Raw genomic sequence first — 7063 nt, forward strand, 5'->3', positions numbered from 1 at the left:
ACCAGAGATGAGGGGAGAGAGAGTTATATACAATGCATGTGAAGGAGGGATGCGACCTACATAAACATGTGTCCATACACGAGGGCCGACATACGAGGTCAATGATCCTCGTGATAGTGATGTTGGTATGTGGACAATCATCAACTCATTCTTCGTATAGTCAATTTAGTTTATACTTACCGCATCTTTTTCATATAATATGTATGCATATGACGTATTAATATATTTCTAGCGCTTGATGCATGTTTTGTACTCACCACATGGCCACACGATAAAAAGGAGAACGAAAAATAACGAGTAGAAACAGGGTTTTGGTATTTGCAGGTGATTTATTCCACCATGAGTGTACTATATCCCTCTGATTTCTATTTTCACAAAGCCAAATCACCACAAAACAAATAACCAAGTTTAAGATATGTAAACTATGATTATATATCTTTATTATTAAAGTGTTGTTTGTGGTGACAATTAGCGTTATGTAGAAATCAATTTAAAAAAAGGAAACTAGGAAATTGTTGTCGCCATTTGGCTCGATGTGGCCGCGATGCTCCTGCCACACAGATGGGTGGCAGGGAGGGGGGGGAGTATTACATATCAAGTGATATACACCAAAGATAAGGGAGAGAGAGTGTTATATACAATGCGTGTGAAGGAGGGATGCGACCTACATAAACATGTGTCCATACACAAGGGCCGACATACGAGGTCAATGATCCTCGTAATAGTGATATCATCATACAACATTTAGTTTAGGACATCAGACATACTTTCTCAGACCGAATCATGATACCTTCTCTGTTTTTTAATACAAGGAAAATATAAAAAAAATTGCAACTATACAAGGTCAGTATCTCTTTTTAAGAAGAACTGATAAGATTTTTGCCTCCTACAATGATGCTTATTAATGCAAACTTTGTATGCAATCATAGAGAAAGAGGCACGAGATGCACGATGACTAATTGGCGTGGAACATGAAATATTTTACACACAATAATCTGGCTCTGTATAAAAAAATGAAGGGGATAACAAATATGTTAGCTGGAATTTGAGTATGAGTATACTTTTTTTTATCAGCAAGTGTATAAGCGATAATTAACGCAACATAACCATAAACCGGATGCAACATACCCGCCATGAATAACAATGATGTTTGATCAATGTCTCACGTTTAAATTTGTTGGTCCGTGGCAACGCACGGGCATTTAGCTAGTATCTGTAGGACAACGACAACATTTGCTTGGCAATTTACCTAGCGCCACATGCACTGCAAAGATCCCGACTTTAGTTATAGTTAGCTAGGATCCATGCCTACCTTTCCACGTTCGATCCCCTCATCAGCAGATAGTTAGGAGCTAACCACTGGATCCATTGATCCCAGGGGCGTTCCCAGGCCTGCGTGCAGATCAGTCCCCCCCCCAAGTGATGTAGTGTGTCATCACGCCGTACTGCAGCTCCACATCGCTGGTCTGCTGCAGCTCGGCACCTCACCCCTGTGCAGTTTGGCCCATGAGGTTGATGGCTTCCGAGGTCGACGGCTTTCGGTGGCTGCAACTCCGCACATGGGCGTGCAGTTTTGCCAACGGGCGAGTGCAGCTCGACCAACGGGAGCGTGTAGTTCGGCCCATGGCTGTGCATGCGCAGTTCCCTAGACTCTGCACACGTTGTCATTTTTTATTGAGAGGTTCACTCTGTATGTTGGAGATGTTCTCTCCGTGCGGGTCCTTCTTTTCAGTAGTTAGTTTCTTTCGCGAGTGAGCTCTTTTAATGCTTTTTTGTTTAAATCCGGTCCAGTGCAGTTGGTTTGGTATGTTAGAGAGGTTCATTTTCATCAAAAAAAACGTTGATACAGCCCACTACGAGGAATACTGTGGTCCACTAAAGTCAAATGTACTTTTTTGTCAAACTAGATGCAGTCCATTCAGGCACTGCTTGCGGTTTGCGCGGCTCGTGTATGAAGTTCTTTTTTCTTTTATTTTAGAAAAAAATTCATCTTGTCAGGCACACAAGTAGCCTATTTTATTTCGAATATGTTGTCCAGTGGCATGGTCTACTTTGCAGGTGCAGTACGCCGCTGGGGTGTGATCTAGTGCAGCTCGTCTAGTCCTCAAATTGCGGTTCGGCTGGTGACAATGTCGATTGTGTGTATGTATTTGTGTGGCTGTGTAAAAAATAATGAATGGGTATATATATTCTGAAGCTCACTTTGTTCTCCCATGTGGTTCACTATAAAACTCCTCTAATGGTTCACTATATCAATACAGCACCTGCAGTGCGTTTGGTCCTCGGATGTGGTTCACTGTTGAGAGTGATGATGTTCACTTGCGCCCAACATGAAAATGCAAAAAAATTAGTGCAACAACAAAGATATTAATGAGATTCACTTTGATATATGCCGCGGTTCACTTGCCTCCTCTCTGCGGTACACTCTTGTTCACAAAAAAATTGAAAGAAAAGACAACAAAAACTCGTCTGAGAAAAATTTACATTCGACAAAAGAAATCATGTAGTGCACTTGTCCGTCTGCTGAAGTGCGGGTTTTAGTCTAAAGAAGTGCGGTTTGCTACCTCGTTTGGGAAAAATTATGTCCCACAAAAAAGGAATCATGCAGTGCACTTATCTGTCTGATGAAGTGCAGGTTTTGGTCTAAAGAAGTGCGGTTTGCTACCTCGTTTGGAAAATTTATGTCCCACAAAAAAAATCATGCAGTGCACTTGTCGGTCTGATGAAGTGCGGTTTTTTGGTCTAAAAGTAGTGCGGTTTTCTGTCTGATGCAGTACATACGACGATTTTGGGTCGCGAAAAAACAGAGTGTCCGCATTTCGTTAAAAATCAAAATTGCTATTAAACCGTAAGGAATCAGAGAGAGTGTTCTACATAAAAAAGTTGCACCTCGTTGATATCTTTCCAACAGTGTATAATTCAAATCATTTCGACCAGCGGTTTGCAAAACATTCACGAAAAAACGGCCGCTGCCTCCCGTCGTCAGCCGCACGATTTTCAAAATTAACTAAAAACTGTAAGGAATCTCAAAAATATTCCAACATATGAAAGTTGCTCCTTGTCCGTAGCTTTCCAACGGCGTATCATACGCCTCATTTCGACAAACAGTTCAAAAACTAGAGCTAAATCAGTTCCGAAAATTGAAAAAAAATTCAAAAAAATGGTGCGGCCCAGGACGAGTGGCAGCGAGCGTTTTTTCGCGATTTCTTCTAAACCGCTCGTCGGAACGAGAGAAATGATACACCGTTGGAAAGATATCATTGAGACGCATCTTTTTCATATCAATCGTTTTCTCTAATTCATTACGGTTTAAGAGCAATTTCAAATTTACTAAATCGCGGAATTCTGTTTTTCAAAAAAATCAAATTTTCGGTATTGTTTTCGCTCCAGTTTTTTAACCGTTTGTTGAAACGAGGCGTGTAATATACCGTTGAAAATCTATGGATGAGGTGCAACTTTCATATGTTGATATGTTTTTGAGATTCCTTACGGTTTTAAGTTAATTTTGAAAATCGTGTGGCGGATGATGCGTGGCAGCGAACTTTTTTGCGAAATTTTTACAAACCCTTTGTCGAAATGATTCAAATGATATGCCGTTGGAAAGATATCAACGAGACGCAACTTTTTCATGTAGAACACTCTCTCTAATTCGTTACGGTTTAAGAGCAGTTTTAAATTTACCGAAATGAGGACACTCTGTTTTTCGCGACACCCAAGTCGACGTGGGTACTTCATCCGACTGAAAACCGCATTGCATCGAAGGAAAGACCGCACTGCATCGAACGGGTAAGAGAACTGCTTGGTTTCTTTTATTCAAACATAATTTTTTTCAAGCACGAGAAAGTAGAGTGCACTTCACATTGGGTGTAAATGAACCACAACACTATCAAGAAGTGAACCGCATTACTTTTTTTCACTCCCATAACAAATTTTTTTCACTTACAGGATGAACAACATCATACGGCCGACCGCACTGCTTCAGAATGAAAACTGCACTGCATCGGACGGGCAAGCGAGCTGCATAATTTCTTTTGTCGGACGTAATTTTTCTCATAGGAGTTTTTGTTGTCTTTTTTTAACTTTTTTTATGAACGAGAGTGGACCGCAGAGAGTAGGGCAAGTGAACTGCGACATATATCGAAGTGAACCTCATTGCTATCTTGTTGTTTCGTTTAAAAAAAATCACACTTCCATGTTGGGCGCAAGTGAACACCATCACTCTCAAAAGTGAACCACATCTGAGGACCAAACGCACTGCATTCAACTGAATTTTGAAACACACAAAACAAATTGCACTTCATATAAAGGGGTAATGAGCTACTTTTTTCAATCATCCCACAAACAAAACAAATTGCATTAGAAAAAAAAGTGAACCTCCCGTGGGGATTTCTTTCTCTTTTCTTACAAAAATGAACCACTAAGGGGTTGCACCTTTTTTTTACAAAGTGAGCCGCTATTGTTTTTACAAGTGAACAACAAAGAGCTTCACAGTGTACTACATGATGTTTGAATAAATACAAACACTGCTATCGTTGTGGAAAACGGTAGCTCGTCGTCTCCAGCTACACAATAGGAGGCGGCGAACTCCAAAATCCATGCACTGGACCGCACTGAAAGTGCATGTACTCATGCACTGAACTGCAAAACAAATATGCCTCCAGCTACACAAATAAGAATCTGAACCTCCATTTGTCTCTAGCCTGTACTGCAATATCATTTTTCCAGGCAAAAAAAAAGTGTGCTCCTCCAACAAGTGGACTTCCTCCAGCGAATTGCACATGCAAGTTGTTGAACCAATCAAGGTTGTCAGAATCGTGATTTTGAATCGGATCGGAGCTCTAATGGTAGGATCGCAAATCATAGAATCTTCACTACCAGGATCGTAAAAACGTAGATTCTATGAACTAAAATCGTAGAATCAGAAGGTTAGTTTGGACCGTAAAGTCGTAGAATCGTATAACAGAATCGCGATTCTGACAACCTTGGAACCAATTGGCCGCACAAACAAAACTGTGTGCCAGCGGCCACGACATACTGCATGCGCGGCCACGGCATACTACATGCGCCCCGTAGCTCCGTTGGGGGTGAATTGCTGTGCCGCCGGTAGAGACGCCAACGACCTCACACGTCGAAGCTCTGCTCTCTGGGGCATGTTCGTGGGAGTGAGATCCCACGCTTCGTGGTTGCCTGCTAGGCCCCGACGGCTAGCTCGTCTTCCACGGCAAAAGGGTAACACGAAGAGCAGGTCCTATGGATGAGCGGGGGAGAGGAGCAGAGGGGGGATCTCGCGCGGCAGAGAGAGCACGTACCGGCGCACCGGCATAGCACACTACAAAAAAAATACACTTCCGTGATGATACGTGTTTGTCACAGTAGGTCGTGTTTTTTGTCATGCATGTACATCCATGAAAAATTTATGACAGAATCAAGATAGTCATACATGTGCTGTCGTAGAAGTGTTCCATGACATTACCAAAATTATCATCACGGAAGTGTCCACTTCCATGACGATAAATCGCGCGTCACAGAAGTGCTTTTGTCAAGGGTGACCGACACGTGGCATCCACCGTAACGGAACGCCGTTAAGCTATCGGGTCGGGTTTTGGATCCGATAACCCGTTAATAGCCACGACCAATGCCGATATTCTACGTGTAAAATTCTCATTGGCTGACGGATCCATGTGTCAGCTCCGCGTTGTCACATGTGTCACTCATGCAACGGTCGAGATGGGCCTATGATGTGTTGACACGTGGACCGGCCCAAAAGTGGCCCACAAAGTTTAAATGGGCCGGCTCAACCGAAGGCCCATAAGATTTAGCGGACCATAATGGGCCGGCCCAGCTAAAGGCCCACAAAATTAAGTGGACCATAATGGGCCGGCCCAGCTAAAGGCCCACAAGATTTTGCGGACCACAATGGGCCGGCCCAGCTAAAGGCCACAAGATTCTGTAGACCATAATGGGCCGGCCCAGCTAAAGGCCCAACATTCTCTGTCAAATCGGCCCGTTAACGACCTGGTCTAAACTTGTCATCAATGCGGCCCATGGTCACTTCCGGCCCGTTAACAGTCCGCTAAGTAACTGGGCCGAATTACGGCCCGGTGTATTTCTGGCCTGTTAAAGGTCCGGCTTCATTTGGGCCCATTTACAGGCCATCAAAACTTTTGGCCCATAAACGACCGTGAATGATTTGGGTCATATTTGGCCATGTCTGTCATTCGGCCTGTTATAGGCCCACTATAGATTTGGGCCACTTTCGGCCTGTTGTCATTTTCTACCTGTTAAACTCGGACGTAAACCATGGGCCATATGTGGCCCAACGTCATATCGGGCCCATTAATGGCCCATATAAAAATGACGATAATCTAGACCGACCGAAGTTAAGGCCTGTTAAAGGCTCATGTATTAGGTCGACGCATTTACGGCCCGTCTGAATTTCGGCCTGTTAAATATCCGCATCGTAAATGGGCCACCATTTCGGCCTGCTAAGTCGAGTGGGTTATTTGGCACAATCAGGGCCCAATATCACTTTCGGTCTATTAAAGGCCCATGTTTTTATGGGCTCGAGATATTTACACCTGTAAACGGCCTATTTTTACTAAGGGCCCAAATTATGTTTAGGCCTGTTAAAGGCCCACTATGGGCACAGGCCTACCAGAAAAATTTGAAAGCTTATGCTAATTTAAGCCCAGATATTTTTAGTGGGCTACATGCCAATTTCGGCCTGTAATCGTTTTTAGCCCAATTGGAATGGGCCCAAGGAATGTTGGCATGTTGGGCTCCTACGAAGCTTTCGACCGAATACATTACTAAGATAAACCTACACTATACAAAAATAGCATCATAATTACTGCAGCCTGTGGCAGCATCATAAATGTTGTATCACAACAAAATAAATTCCAATCATACAACAAAAGGCCTGTTGGCATAAAGTTTACAGTCCTTCCAGATAAAAGCACCATCAGATGTATAGAAGCACAGATCATTTGACCTGAGTGCTAATGTTTCAGGCTGTAGAATCTGATGGAGCAGCATGATCTCCACCTTTTTTCCGCCATTGCTC

The sequence above is a fragment of the Triticum aestivum genome, chromosome 3B (assembly GCF_018294505.1).
Source record: "Triticum aestivum cultivar Chinese Spring chromosome 3B, IWGSC CS RefSeq v2.1, whole genome shotgun sequence".
NCBI lineage: Eukaryota > Viridiplantae > Streptophyta > Magnoliopsida > Poales > Poaceae > Triticum > Triticum aestivum.